This window comes from Bos mutus, chromosome 5, assembly GCF_027580195.1.
Source record: "Bos mutus isolate GX-2022 chromosome 5, NWIPB_WYAK_1.1, whole genome shotgun sequence".
NCBI classification, from domain to species: domain Eukaryota; kingdom Metazoa; phylum Chordata; class Mammalia; order Artiodactyla; family Bovidae; genus Bos; species Bos mutus.
This window is the reverse complement of record NC_091621.1, coordinates 105,191,345-105,207,125: the sequence shown is the minus strand read 5'-3', so window position 1 is coordinate 105,207,125 and position 15,781 is coordinate 105,191,345. Positions and strand designations below refer to the sequence as shown.

General features: G+C 58.2%; 1 protein-coding gene across 2 annotated transcripts in view; it reads right to left on the bottom strand.

The window, feature by feature from the left end:
* Positions 1-15,781, bottom strand: part of SHISAL1 (shisa like 1) — an 81,020-nt gene that overhangs the window by 64,834 nt on the left and 405 nt on the right. Inside the window, exon 1 of one of the 2 annotated variants that reach the window (XM_070371465.1) lies at positions 15,275-15,711. The exons of the other annotated variant lie outside the window; for it this stretch is intronic. The gene's annotated coding sequence lies outside the window, so the exon portion shown is untranslated. Of the gene's footprint in view, positions 1-15,274; positions 15,712-15,781 lie in introns of those variants that run through there. 2 annotated transcript variants of the gene reach the window in all.

Here is a 15,781-nt window from a genome sequence, read left to right as displayed (position 1 = left end):
GAATTTCCTGGTCATGAATTCGGGTAACTTGGCCTCCTCATCCATAAACTGGGGACACTGGTCATGACCGATCCTCCTATGCTCAGCAATGTGCCCCCAAACCAGGTGGGACCATCTGATGTAGCCCAACCTCCTCAGACAGATCGCCCAGCCTCTGTAAGTGGGTGTCCTGCGCCTCCCCACCCCCCCAGGTCACGGGAAGGTGACGGGTGAAGAGGGTGCTGGGTTGAGGCGCCCTCGATCATCCACAGAGCGACAGCAGGCGATTCGGGGGGTGGCAGCAGGGTCTCTGTCCCAGCGGGGAGATGACGCCAATCGGACGCTGGGAACCTGGTGGAACCTGGTACAGGCGTCAGGGGAAGGGGAGGCAGCTGAGTCCCCACGAGGTGCCCTTGACACCCTGATTTCCTGCGAGCACGCTCCCCCAACCCAAGGAAGACTGACATTCTCACTTGCCGAGGAGTTAGTGTTACTAATGGCAGACCCCAGTGTAGATATAGGGAACCGACCAAGCCCGGTGAGCCAGCTGGGGGCCTCGGGTACCCTGGGATATGCTGTATCTGGGGAGAGGTGTCTGGGTCAACGGCATAGCAGGTGGTGGGGAAGAGCCAGAATTTGTCAGCTCAGGACTGTGCAGAAGCCGGGGACCCCTCAGACCCTTGGTTTCCTCTTCTGTCTAATGAGGATGGTGTTCAGAATGGGGTGAGGTGATGGAAACTGCCGTGAGGGACCCTGGAGCTGGCTGGACCAGTGTGGCCTGGAGTGTGGGCTTGTACTTCATTTGGGAGCTGGTTAGAAATGCTGGCTGCAGGCCCCCTGGGACCTGTTGGACTAGAACCAGGGTGGAGACAAGGAATTTGTACTTTGCCAGTTTTCCGAGGGATTCTGACGCCCGCTCAGGTGTGAGAACCTCTGGGCTAGGTCAGAGGAGGGGAAATTTTTCTGTGAAGGGCCAGATAGTACATATGAAGGGCTCTGTGGGTCACAATGACTCAACGCTGCATTCAGAGCAAGAAAGCACCCCTAGACAATATGAGCTGCATGGCAGAGGCTGTGTGCCAATAAAACTTTATTAACAAAACTGGGCAGCCCAGCTTTTGCACCCCCACATTGTAGCCTCAGTGCCCAAAGCACAGTCCACAGCCCAGCGTGGTAGCATCTCCCGGGAGCTGGCAGGGCCCCACGGCTGCATCCCGGGCTGTCCACACACAGGGAGAAGGAGGCACGTTCCCCAGGCAGCTACAGGCCCCGCGGGTTCCTTCTTGGCCTGATAAGGAGGGCTGGGAGGTGGGGGGCTGGGAGAGGGGCTGCTGGGAGAGTCTAACAAACCACGGCACCAACACGGCTAATTGGAAGCAGCTGCCGTTGCAACCAGAGACTTGTCAGCTGTGATTAAGCGAAGTTGCCTTCAGGCCAATCAACTTCAAAATTATGCAAATAGGGCCGCAGCAGCGACCACAGGGGTGGTGCGGAGCTGGTTCCCCCACCCAGCCTGGCCTGAAAGGGCCCCCCATCCACGCATCTCCCCTGAAGCAGCTTCACTTCTGGGGGTTAACGAGCCTCCCGCCCACACTCTTTGTAAATTGGCACCGAAGCTGCTAAGCAGAGCCGGAGGTGAACATGCAGCCAGCCGCCCAGAGCCAGGCCAGGCCCAGACCCCTCTCTCAAAAGCTCAGCTGCCCTCACTGGCCTGGGAGGTCACCAGGTCACCAGCCTGGCCAGCCACACTGGCCCTCAGTGAGCCAGGCAGGGTATCTTCTGGGAGGCTGCACACCAGGAGGGTTCCCTGGTGGCAATGGCTGGGCAGAGATAAAAGAGGACGCTTCCAAAGGTGGCAGGAGGTGGCTTGAGGCCACCCTCCCTATGGCTTGCTAACACTTGCTCACCCCTACCAGCTCTCCTGGGCCCGGACCTGGACTGGGTGGCCTCCTGCTCATCTCCATTCCTGGGACCTCCGGCACCCCACATGTGCTGTACCCCAAACTTAGCTCCTCAGTCATCCCATCCCCAGAAGAACAAGCGATCAGTCACCAGACTGGGGTAGGGGGCCAGGAGGGAGGGAAGACCCCGCTCAGGCACGCCCCTTCAGGTGAATTCCCTGAGTCTCGGAGGGTGGCAGCGTCACGTGTCTTAGGAGACGGGAGGGGAGGCCAGCTCAGGCCCAAGGTCATCGTGTCCGGGTGCCGGCAGGTGTCTGGGTAGCAGCTGGCTTCTGGAATCAGACCAGACCCTCTGAGCCACTCCACTGTCATTTATCTCTTCCTGTCTGCTCTCACACCTTCCCAGCCTGGGGGCGCCTCCCCAGCAAAGCCAGGGTCAGCCAGCACGTCCTCTGTTTAAACCTGTCCTCCCTCAACTGGTGACCCATTCTGAGTTTGCACACTGGAAACAAAAGAATCCATAATAAAAGTGTCTGCAGGCGTTCAGAGTGGCCGGAGCCCCTTGACATCCCGCAGGTGGGCTCTGACCCCGGGGCCTTGACACCGAAGATGCTAAAGAAGGACCCGGACAGCAAGGGGCAGAGCACAGACCCCGGCTGGATGGAAGACCCCACCCTCAGGCTGACAGCAACCTGCCCCCCCAGGGGAGGTCCCTGCTTCACTGGGCAGAGCCTGGGGCCAGGATGAGCCTTCCTCCAGGGGTCCTCCAGGGGCTGAACACGACTCCGGGACCATCGTGGCAGGCTTCCTCCTTTTTGAAACTGAGCATTGCTTACGGTGCAGAAAAAAAAAAAAGATTGCAAAATTTTATAGCATACGTTGACATCCCGGTAAACAGTGTTATGGAGGTCTAATTAGTGCACTGCGGTGGGGAAAACGCTGCTCCGAAATTTCTGGGGAATCGAGAGGTAACATCAAAAAGCATTGATGAGAGAGCCGTCGACAGGAAACCAGATCAGAACTGGGGCGTGAGGACGGGTCTTCCTGGGGAGGCGGGTGCTGGGCCCACGCCTGGCAGAGGGCAGCCAGCAAGAGGCGGAGAGGTGGGGTTGGAGGGGGACACGGTTGCCCTGTGACCCTGGACACGTCCCTTTGCCTCTCTGGGCCTCTCCCCATAAAGTGGGGTGCTAACCCCCAGCCTCCCATGGGCAGGTGGGATTACACGAGACAGAATATGTGAAACCCAACCGAGCTGGGACCTCAGGACGTGGGTGCAGACAGAACCCAAACAAGAGTTAAACTGAGTCTCATGACTTGCCTTCCACACGTGGAAACGAGAGGAAGAGACGATTCTCGAGAACTTAGTATGTGTTGTCTGGCCCACATGACGGACATTTGACAAAAATCGTCTCCTTTTAATGTTTTTTTTTTTAAAGGGTACTACTGCTCACAGTCAGCAGATGAGAAAACTAACACTCAGAAGTGTGAACCTACACAAGATCACACAGCAGCTGAGCTCCTGGGACTTGGGTCCAAGCTGGTCTTGTTTCCAAGTCAAGGTTCTTCCTTGACGGGCCTTTGGCTCTTGGCCTTGGTATCTGGGGAGGAAATAGGGGGTGGAGGAGGGGGTTGCCACATTCTCAAACAGAACCGGAGAAGGCAATGGCACCCCACTCCAGTACTCTTGCGTGGAAAAGCCCATGGATGGAGGAGCCTGGTAGGCTGCAGTCCATGGGGTCACGAAGAGTCGGACATGACTGAGCAACTTCACTTTCACTTCTCGCTTTCATGCATTGGAGAAGGAAATGGCAACCCACTCCAGTGTTCTTGCCTGGAGAATCCCAGGGATGGCGGAGCTTGGTGGGCTGCCGTCTATGGGGTTGCACAGAGCTGGACATGACTGAAGCGACTTAGCAGCAGCAGCAGCAAACAGAACCACTGAGAATTTCCCCCTCTCCCAATGCCTGGGGGAAAAGAGAAGAGCCCATTCTTTGGGGACTGGAATCAGCTGATTCCATTTCCTACTGGGCTGGAGTCCTTCCCAACCCTCCACACTCAGGACTTGCCAGTGATCCAGCCCCTGGTTGAAATCCCCCAGAACTTAGTGCACCACCACCTCTGGGCATAGACTGGAGAGTGGGGAGGGGGGACCTGCCTCCCTGCCTCTCTGCACAGCACCCTCTGCCCGCTCCGGTCTGGCCCCACACCGACCCGTGGGCACTTGGCCCCAGTGGTGAAAGACCCCGTTCAGGAGTTGTGTCTGCAGGAAAGGAAAGCACCCGTGCTGGGGGAAACCTGTGATGTCTCAGACCTGCTCCTGGCCCCAGGGATGGCAGGGGAACATCCGGGTCTTGGGGTCACAGCTCTGGTTCCAACCCCACCTCCACCACTTACAAACACAAGACCATGAGCGGGTCACTTCATTCAAAGCCTCTGTTCTTTCCTGTCTCCCTCCCTCCCTTCCATCCATCACTCAGGCTGGAAACCTGCCAGATGCCAATCCCAGATCTAGGCCCTGAGGATACAGGAGTGAGGAGACGGACGAAGCCCGCCCTTGGCATGGAGACGCTTTGTCTGCCTGTCCCGCGCATCCATGTGAGTCCCCTGCAGACCGCTGCCTCCCCGAGGCTGCCGCCAGGGAGGACGGCCCCTCTGAGACCCCTGGCTTCCCAGCCCTGCGCTGGGCATGGAGGAGGAGGCGGCGGCGGCGGGGTGTGGGGGTAGGAGTGGGCCAGGGCAGTGGCGGAACAGGCAGCGAGGGGGTGAGAGGCCCTGGCCACGGCCTCGGACAGTCCACAAATAAACTCCAGCTCGTCGCCTCTTCCCCACTGAGAGAGAAAATAGCTTTCACACTATATTTTCTGATTTTTTTTTTTCACTTCACTGCTTCTAAATCGATCCAGAACAGATTGTCCAATTGTCTGAATTTCAGGAGAAAAGCCTCCTAATCTTCCCCAGACTTCTGCCAGGCCCCGACCCCCTCCCCCGGAGACCCCACTCCTTGGCCAGATCCCAGTCAGACATCCAGGGGCTGCCTAGGCTTATCTGCTAGCCTGACCTGCAGGCGACGGACAGGGGCCCCCTCAGGATAGGTGGGCGTGCACTCCCAAAAGGGTGCTTGTGCCCGGACCCACTGGACAGAAAGACTGTTTTCGCAGGAAGGATGGAACTTACCCTACACTGTGGGACAGTGGAGCCTGGGGGCCTGGGGTGGAACCAGAGGCTACCACCTGCCTCCTCTAATCAGGAAAGGACTCTGGGTGCTGGATGAGCCACACACCATAGGCAGCTGTGAAGGACCGTCATGATTCCCGTTGACAATGGCGGTAGGGCAAACAGGTGTCATCGAGTGTGCCTACAGGATCAACTGGTCAGGACTGTGGGGGTGAGGGGACTGGGCCGGAGCACATCCTGACTCCATGCTGTGATGGATTGATTAGCCATGTCTGCCCTGGGTGCGGCAGTGGCCGGTGGCGGTGCTCAAGCCACACATCTGCCATCCCGCGCCTACAGAGTAAAGTCCAAACTCCTTAACTAGCCCGAGTCCTTGGAGATCAAGCCACTGCCAACTTCCATGGGCTCACCTCAACAACTTTCCAAAAATACCACAGGACAGCCATGCCATCCAGACATTTCCCAGACTTTGTCCTCTGGGCTCTGTATGCACTGTTTCCTCTTCCTCAAGATCCCCCGACCCCTAGCTCAGCCGCCTGGCCAGCTCATCCTCCATTTCCTTTGGCGCCACATCCTCCGGTGAGGCCTCCTTGATGTTTGGCCCTTTTCCCCCAGGCAGAGTCTCTACCCTGCCCTCTGGTCTCACCCCCATCAGAGCCGTCCCTTATGCGGGACTTGGACCCAGGCAGAACAGTCTTTCTGGGGACCCGGAGTCCCAGCAGGACAAGCCCTGAGTACAGTCTTGGGAGTGAATAGTCAGTCACACAGCACACACACAGGTAAACGCTTGCCCGCTCCTGGCGGACACCCGGCCCCTTTGGAGAAGGTCCCAGGCGCAGCAGAAACCAGACTCCAGACATTAAGGACCCACTGGCCTCGAGCTCCAGGCCCAGATGATGCTGAGGCAGCCCCAGGGCAGACCCTCGCCGGCTCCTGCCACGTCCCACCCATCCCCAAGGACTCGCTCCCCCATGCGTCTCTGCCAAAGAGAAGGAATGCAAATAACAGTGACAAATGGGTGGGGCCTGTGGAGGCCTCCCTCCTGGAGTGCTTTGCCTCCATGGCCCTCTTTCAGACACACTGCAGGAGGGTCTGCTGTGGACCCTGCTCTGCAGAGGAGGAAACTGAGGTAGAGAGGATGGAGGTGGCTGGGTAAGGCTACCCAGACGTAAGGGGGCGCACAGGAGCGTGGTGACCCACACCTCCAGGCCAGCACCTCTCCTGACCACAGAGGGTGCCCTGCCTTCTCTCCATCCCGCATGGGAAGATCTGAATCCTGGCTTCGCTACTTAGCAGCTATCCCTGGGGAAGCTTAGCTGTCCCTGGGGAAGCCACAAGTGATCCATCCTTGTTCAGGTGTATTACAAGTATTAAATCAGGTAGTATTTGCAAAGCACCCAGAACAGGGCTAGGCAAAGTTGGGGGACCTCCCGGCAGGTCAGGGCTCCAGGGCCCAGCGCCCATTCTGTGGCCTCAGCAGGTTGGCAGTGCCCTCGCCCCTCACTCTTTTTCAGAACCCATGTCTAGTGCCCTCTTTGGAAGGAACCAGGTGGCCCACAGGCTGGCGGTCCGCACTGCCTGCACCGTGCCTCCCCCAGCCTCAGAACCTTCCCGCAACCTGCCGTCCACTGCACGGAGTCCAAACACTTCCTCCGACTTGCCACGCACCTTCACAAACCACACACCACGCTCAACGTGTGAGCTTCGTGCATCACCACGCCCCCAAAGGAAACAGCATTCCCCCATACTGTGGAGGAGGAGACAGAGGTTCCAGGAAGCACCAGGACTCCTCTGCCCTAAAGAGGGGGAAGCCACAGTCTGAATACAGCTCTGTCCAGCTCCCAAGCCAAACTGTCAGGGACATCAAGCAACCTGGGTCTTCAGCCTCGGCCCCTCATCCCCAGTTCCTGGAAGGTGGATAAATGTTCACACAGAGAAGAGAGATCATATCCGGCTACAAAACTCACTCTATCTCATCACTCATAGCACTCAAAGAGAAGACTCTGCCCCAGTCCTTGGGCCCCTTCCCGAGCTTCCCTGATCTTAGGCTTTCCATGTTTCCTGACAGCCATCGCTCACTCATTCGTTTACCCATTCATCCATCCACCCATGCATCAACTGTGCATCCATCTACCCACCCATCCATCCACCCATACATTATCCATCCCTCATCCATCTATCCACCCACACATTCATCCACCCACCCACCCAACCATCCATCCATCCATACATATGTACATACATCCACTCATTCATCCATCCACCTATCAACCTGTCCATCCATCTACCCATCCATCCACCCATACATTATCTATCCCTCCATCCATCTATCCACCCACACATTCATCCATCCACCCACCCACCCAGCCATCTATCCATCCATCCACCCATTCATTCATCCATCTGTTCATTTACCCATCCATTCATCTTTCCTGGTGGCTCAGATGGGAAAGAATCTGCCTGCAATGCTGGAGACTAGGAGTTGATCTCTGGGTTGGGAAGATCCCCTGGAGAAGGAAATGCCTACCCACTCCAGTATTCTTGCCTGGAGAATCCCATCAACAGAGGCTACCGTCCATAGGGTTGCAAAGAGTTTAACACTCCTGAGCAATGAACACATCCATCCAGCAGTTCATCCCTTCGTTCACAGACCCACCCAAAGCATGCCTGAGCTAGAAGCTGCTACACAGCTAAATCAGGAATGAGTGGTCTCTACCCTTCATGGACAGAGAGAAAGTCCACTGCTTCTGTGCTCTCCGGGTGTTCCTGTTATTAAATGTAGTTGATGACAATGTTAACAGTATTATTTACTGAGTTCTTATGTGCTTGGCTCTGTACCGGATATGCTCCTTGAGTCAACTCTTTTCATTCTTGCCAGAACTCTTGCTAGGTGAGTGCTTCTCCGTTTTTAGAGGAAGAAACTGAAGCTTGGAGAGGTTTTATAACTTGCCTAAGGTCACATAGCTATTAGGGGTTGAAACTGGGATTCAAATCTTGACGGCCCCTTCCAGAGTTTGGGGATAATAAATAATAGTTATCACTGTAATTGATCCAGGAGCCTGGAATGTCACAGTCCTCACCTTGAATCCTCAAAACCACCCTTGTAAGGCATTATTATGACTATCATAAACATTATCAAGCTTATTTTAAAAATGAGGACACTGAGGTTCAAAGAGGGAAATAAGCAGTCCAGCATTGGCCACAGGTAGGGGATGTGAACCCAGGCAGGTGAGCCCAAGAGCTGGCTATCTCGCCATCCTGCTCTGTGGTTGCCATGGCACCGGGCAGGCACCAGGGCAGTCTAAGGGGCCACTATATTCACTTCTTCACTTAATCAACAACCACAGTCTTGGAATCCCCTGCTCTGGGGGTTCCTGGATGATCAGGTTTGGGTCCCTCCCAGCTGCTTCATCAAAAGACTGGAGAAGTGTTCACAGAGTAACAGGTAATAAAGTGAGATTACAGAGAGCTGACGTGTCTTTGAATACACACGATGCGCTAAGCTGCAAATCCATCTTATCTGATTCACGCAACAACCCATTTCACAGATGAGGAAACTGAGGCTCACAAGTTATATAACCTGCCCAGGGGCATAGAGTTAGGAACAAGCAGAGAGGAGACTGGTTCATGGTGGAGCCCCAAGTGCAGCCTCGGTGGTCCAGGCTGCTCCCCTGGGATCGGAGCCAGGAGCTTCCCTGCAGCTCTGCTTGTTGCCCTGACGATGGGCCTCAGCTCAGAGGCCCTGCTTATCCTCCAAAGGCCTCAAGGTCTCAGGGATCAGATTCTGAGCAGTGACAGCCAGATGATGCTGTGTTCCCCATCTGCTCCCAGAAAAATCTAAACAACAGGGCTCTTTAGAGGCAAGCCCATGGGAGGGTGGGTTGGGTTCCTCCTGAGCTGAAGGCTGAACTCCACTGACCAGGCCTCTTTGGCCAGGCCTCTGGGGCTCAGTGATGATCCCAGGCTTTCCACAAATGGGCAGGGAGAGGCTCCATCTTTCCCATTTTCTGGATGTAGAGACTGAGGCTCAGAGCCCATAGGTCTGGCATGGACATCCTGGGACTCCTGTCCTAAAGCCGAGCCTGGGCTGTAGCCGAGAAGGAAGAGCAGAAAGAGGATCTTGTAGACTTTGGTATTAGTAATTCTGTTATTCTTTGACTTAATGTTTAGAATTTCCATTTAGCGGGTTACAATATGTTCTGCTGGCCCCATGCTGCTGCTGCTGCTAAGTCGCCTCAGTCGTGTCCGACTCTGCGACCCCAGAGACAGTAGCCCACCAGGCTCCACCATCCCTGGGATTCTCCAGGCAAGAACACTGGAGTGGGTTGCCATTTTCTTCTCCAATGCATGAAAGTGAAAAGTGAAAGTGAATTCACTCATTCGTGTCTGACTCTTGGTGACCCCATGGACCGTAGCCCACCAGGCTCCTCCGTCCATGGGATTTTCCAGGCAAGAGTACTGGAGTGGGGTGCCACTGCCTTCTCCATAGAGCCCATCTAACCCAGAGCCTCAGGTTTCAGAGCTCGGACTGGGTTCCTGGCCATTTGCCTCTCCTCTCTGGCCTCTGTTCTCCTTAGGGAAAAGAAACCTAGGAAGGTAGCCCTGGGGTTGTCTGAGGGTGCTGGAATATAACGGGCAAAAAAGGGCTTTGTAATAAAGGAATCTGCAAACATTGAAATCCCAAGATCCAAAGATGTCTGAGACCCATTTTAAGACTTTCTTCAGGCGCTCCTCTGCCTCCTGAATGCCCTCTGCCCCCTTGTGCTGGCACACTTCTATGCACCTTTTAAGACCCAAACCAAAAGTTACCTCCACCAGGAAGCCTTCCCTGACCCCTCAGGTATAGTGGGACCTCATAGGTGTCTGGTTTTTTTTTTTTTTTTTTCCCTGTTCTTCTGCCTCCAACAGACACACCACAAAACCCAGCAGGGCAGGGTCCTGTTTTAACCATCTCTTGTTCCCCGGCTCTGGCACTGTGTCTGGTACAGGGTAGGTGTCCCGGAAAGGTGGAATGAGCCAGAGCTTAAATGCGTATTCTGTTGGTCTATAAACCCAGCTGTGCGTGGACGATTCTCCTGACAAAGAAGAGGAGCCTGAAGTGAAAGCAAATCACCATCATTTCAGTAACCCGCTCAGGGAGCCGTGGAGGAAATTCTTGAGCTGGATTATGGAAGGAATTTGCCTTTATTTTTAATTTGTGCCGATATCTAAGAAAGCAGCACTTTCTTTTCAACCCATCATGCGCCGGGGAGCTTCCAATCTGGCGCAGGAGGCAAACTTTCCCAATTTCCCGATGCAAATCTCGCAGCCTCGGTAAAGCGGCCGTCTCCGCCCTCCGCCGGGCATTTCTCAGATGCTTGCCAGCAAGGAATAATCAGATTATGTAGCTGGGTTTTAAAAGATCACGGTTTGTCTCATTTTCCAGGGAAGTGTGAACCAAAAAAAAAAAAATTCTTTTTTTCCTCCCAGAGCTCTGTGAAAAGCTTCCAGAACTTACTTAATTCAGTGTTAAATGGGTGTAATTTGGGAAACTCATGCATTATTTCTTAATTTCTTGAAGGCGAGTGCGCGCTCATCTGCTGGGGTAGGTGTGCGTGTGGACAGATGGGCGGGGATGGGAGTGTGTGCCCCAGACCGGGGAGGAAAGGGGGCAGCAGGTCCACAGCATGCCAAGGAAACGCTCCATTCATGGCTGGTGGCTGGAAACGTGTGACAGGAGGCGTCTGCATTTCATCTCACGGCTTCTGCCTCTCCACTTGCATGGCCAGGGAGGGCGAGATTCTGAAGACTTTCCCTGACGGTTTCACGTCTGCACCCCTCTCCCCCACGCCAGGCAGCGGCCTCAGATGCCCCTGAATGATGCCGACAGGGCCGGCATCATATCGTGAACATCCTTGACTTTCCAGGATGCCCAATTCACTGTGACCTTGAGCACGCCACCAGCCTGCCCTGGGCCCCAGGGTCCCCACTTACACGGTAAGTGGACAAGCTTCGAGCTCCCTATCAGGCCCTAAAGCATCCCAACATCACAGTACAAGACATGGGCCTCTGAGATGCTGGGGTCCCTGACTTTATCTGCCCCTCCCCCAGCTATAGGATGTGGAGGGTAGGGGCTCCCACGTCCCAGACTCTGCCCGTGACTTTCCCCACCACAACCCTCATGAAACCCGTTAGGCAGGCGCTAAGTCGCTGCACTGTTGAACGAGAAAACCCAGGCTCAGACAGCAAGAGCTTCGGCAGTGAGTGGTCACATCAGGACGTCCAGGGAAGACCCTCTGGAAAATTTTCAACCTGCTCGCAGCTAAGGCGGAAAGGAAAGGCAGCTCATCACATGTGGGCCAAACTGGGGTACAGGGGGGTGCACCACCAGGTGCAGAGGTGCTGGGACAGCCACGGTCTCAGCTCCGAGAGGTATTTGTTCATATAGTCAGTCGTCAAACAGATCCTGCGCCCTGAGTCACGTCTCGGGGCAGGTGTGAGGGGGCTTGGCTGCTTCTTTACCTTCTTAGGGGTCAGACCCTGGAGAAGGGGGCCAAGGAATGTGTGTGCTGGAGGGAGGAGGGAGGGAGGGATAAAAGAAAGGGAGAAGGAGGACGGAGGGGGTGGGGCCTCTCCCCTGCCAGCAAGCCCTGTGCGGGGTGAGGCTGACACCAACAGAGTGGGTAGCACCTGGCATCCCCCGGAAGACTGTGGCCAGGGTGGGCAGGGCCTCTGGTCACCCTCCCCACTTTCACTGGCTCCAGACAGTCAAGACCCCACCTGCCAGAAGAGCGTTTAGGAACCAAGGGCCCACAGTGCTCAGGAGTTGACTTCAGCAACTTCTAGAAAGAGTGGCTGGGCTGGGGAAAAACCACCCTGGGAGAGCTAGAGATAGGCTCTGAGTTCATCCTAAGATTGATACGAATCTGTTGTGTGACTCAGCCGGAGAGAAGCTGAAACAAGAGGTTGCATTAATAGAGGTAGAGCATCCCCAAGGAGGGAGGTGATAGTTTTCCTCTGAGCCTAAGACGGGCCACACTCTGCATCAGTCCAGAAGAGAGTGAGCAGGGCAATGACTAGGAGGATGTGAGACTCAGCAAAGTGTCTGAAGAGCCACCAGGGTCACCATCGGGCACAGGCTGAACTCCGGCTGGTGGAGCGTAGTGGTTAGGGGCACGGGAGTAGCCGGGTTACTTTTAACCTCCCTGAGCCCGTTTTCTCAGCAGTGCAACTGCATCAACAGCGGCTTGACTCAGGGTTGGTGCAAAGAATTAAATGGGCTCAGCGCCTGCCCAACACAGGACCTAGTGCACAGTGGGCCTCTGGGCTTTCATGGTCAAAGGCAATCCCATTGCTGTTCAGGCAAATCCTTATACTTGTGATAGTGAAGTCTGTCATAGACTCACTCAGGCAGTTGGAGCTGCCAGATCTGGTGGCCACTTGCTACCTTCCCGTCCCAGCAGCAGCCAAGGGCCAGGCCAGGAAGCGGTCCTCTCCCACCATGTGGCCGGGAAGCAGACCCCTCTTGTTCTTCCAAACCTCCCTCTGCCCACCCCAATCACAGGCTCCACCCACAGACCATGGACTAGTCCAAGGGCTGAACCTGACCATCCCTCCCTCCTCCCACTACCTAACCCACACCCAGAATGGGCGGCGGTGGCAGTGACCTGCCCTCCTGACCTAGCCCTGCTCCAACTGCACCATCTCCCCCTGCTCCCTAGTCCTGCAGCCCCCTCCCTGCGCCCCCCACGCCCCACCTCTGAGCCCCGCCCACCTGTCCACAGGATGCCTCCCTCCCAGCTGTGTGTCCACATCTGTGCCCCTGGAGGGGCTCTGCCGGGAAAACACCACTCCTCCTCTCTTCTGGCTGATTCATGCCTGTCTGCCTTTCAGACCGGGTGCCCCTAGCCCTGAAGCCACCGCAGGGTCTCTGGGCAGATTCTCCCCACTTGCATCCCCCCTACTCAGCCTCCCCCGGCTCTGGGGAAGCCCGCCCTCCCTCCCCACTGGCTTCTCCGGGCGGGTTTCCCTTGGAGCCGCCAAGGGCAGAGCTGCTGCCCTCCAGCAGCAGACGTGGGGGCTCGCTGAGTTTGGCTGAAGAAGAGGAGTGAGGGGAGGAGGAATGATGCGTGGCATCCTCAGCTTCCTTGGGACCTTGCTCTCTCTCTCACTCACAAAGGTCTGAGCAGCGCTGGCCCTGCCCCCACTCAGCCTGTCCAGCCCAGCTGCCCCCGATAAGCTCCAGGCTGGTGGCCTGGGAGCGGCAGGGTGGGACACACACATGCACACACACACACACCCCCCACACGGCTCAGAGCCAATCTCCCCGCTCCCAGCTTCCCCTGCCAGTCCCATACCTCCCAGAGCCTGAGACGGAGCGGAGAATTCAGTGTGATGTGACAGAAGGGAAGCCCCTCCCTAGGGCTTTCAGCTTGAGCCTCGAGGGGTGGGGGCTGCCTGGCCGCAGTGAACTTTCCAGCCACCTCCTGCCCCACACTCGGCCCCCGGCCTGGACAGGCACAGACCACAGCCTCTCTGGGGGAGGCGATTCGTGCTCAGGGACGTGTTCCGCCCTGAGCGGACACCGGTCTAGGGGGTGGTGGGGGATGGATCCCAATCCCGGGCAACACTGACCAGCATGGTTACGCTCCTGGCTGGCCCCAAGGACTAGGGCTGGGCGGCCAGCTTCCCTGCCACCTTCAGCCCACCTGGCGGGTGAGGGAACAGGGGGTGAAGGAGGAGCTCCCTTTAGCCTGATCTGAAGGCAACTTACTGGCTCACCCGTATTTCCATAAGCAGCCCAGAGTGAAATTCGTGGGATGCCAGTGACTAAAGACACGCTGGGGTCCAGGCCCTCATTCCACACTAAGAAATAGGCCCAGAGCAGGACAGGCGCCTGCCCAGGGTCACACAGTCAGAACTCACAGGGCTTTCTCGGTGTGACCTCACAGTAACCTTCAGAGGTGGGCATGGTGCCCGTGCTACTTTACACGAAGGGGAAACAGGGGCTCAGAGGGGTCAAGCGCCTTGTTCAAGGTCATACAGCGGCGGGGAGAGAGGGGTGGAGGCCTCCGGCTGTGATTCCTGGGGCAAGGCACCTTTCCCTCTTCCCATCCTGGCCTGGGCTTGCCTGGGCAGGAGCAGCAGGCGCTAAGACAAGGGATCAGAGAGGTCAGGAGAGGCACAGTAGACACAAGGCACGCTGGCAGATTATATAAGTCGCCTTCCCAGCCCCACTGCCCCAGGGGTGCTGGCTGGGGAAGCCGCACAGGGCACCAGACCCGCGAGGTCGGGCCTGGCCCCCCAGCCAGCACCGGCTCTCTCTGAAGAGATGACAGTTGGAGGCGCCAGGACACACTGGCTTCTCTTCCTCCTTTCTGGTTTCCTCTGGCTGAGTAACAAATACTAACACTGATAATGATAATAATAATTAGAATAAATATAACCTGAAGACGCTCGGGGTCTCGTTGCCATGGCAACCGTTGGCGCTAAGGCGCTTTGGAGGCCGCCGCCAGGCCACCCGGCCCCCGGGCGCGGAATCAATATTGATTCGGCCCCAGGAGGCGGCGGCGGCTCCTCCACTGGGACCACGCGGCGGGTGCCGAGCGAGGGACACGCACTTGGAGAGGCCTTCGTGATTGCCCGCGCCGCCCAGCCGGGACCCTCGGAACCGGTCGGGTCCCCAGCCTGCCTCCGGAACCCTGCCCGGCGCGCACGGGGCTCCGGGTTCGCCCAGTTCCCGCACTGGTCCTCGGACGCCGGTCCCCGCCTCGGACGCGAATGCCGGTCCCGGCGGCCACGTCCCTGCACGGTGCGCCCTGGACTGCTCCTCGGACCCGGCCCAGGTCCTCTCCAAGGTTCAGCGACCCCGACCTTGGTGAGCCCTGGCGCGGACCCCAATGCCAAGGCGCCGGCTGTCCGACGCGTCTCCCACCCCCAGACTCTTCCCCGGGCGTCCCCGGCCCCCTTTCCACAGCACCCCGGATCCCTCGATGCTCCGAACTTGCCTCTCCCAGGGCGCCCACCTCTCCCCGCCCGCCTCGGGCGCCCGACCCCCTTCTCGGGGAGCCGGGGAGCCAGGGAGCCGAAGATCCGCGCCCACCCCCCGCACAACTCGCCGGGACCCTCCTCCTCCACAAGCTCCGCTCCGACCCCTCTCGGCAGCTGCGCTCGGACCCCCGGCCCAGCGCGCCCCTCCCCCGCGCGGCCCCAGCCCGGCCCGCCCCCGGGGCGCCGCTCACCTCCTGCCCGCCGCCCGCTCGCTCTTCGCTGCGCCGCGGGGAGTCGGCGCCCGCGGGGCTGAGCCGCCTGCCGGGGCGCCGGGCCGCCCACGCCCCCGCGGTGCCCCCGCCGCCGCCGCAACAGTTGTCCCGGCTCCGGGGGGCTCCGAGGCCAGCGCCGGGAAGGCGGCAGCTCTTAGGCGCGCGGGGCGCGGGCGCGGGCTCGGGCTGGGGCTCCGGCTCGCGGACCGGCCGCCGGCCGCATGCCCCGCCGCGCGCCCGCCCGCCGGCTACTGGGCGGCCCGAGCCGCCCGCCCGCCCGCCGGCCCGGAGCCCCGCGCCGCGCCCGCCGCCGCCGCCGCCGCCGCGCTCATGCTCGCCGGCCCTGCGCTCGCCGCCGCCGCCGCCGCTGTGCCCACTTCACTCTTTGCCGCTCGCCGCTCGCCCTCTGCTGCCCCCTCTCCCGGCTCGCGGCGCCCCGCGCTCCCGCCCAGCGCCCGCGGCTCCCTTCTCTCTCTCTCTACCCCC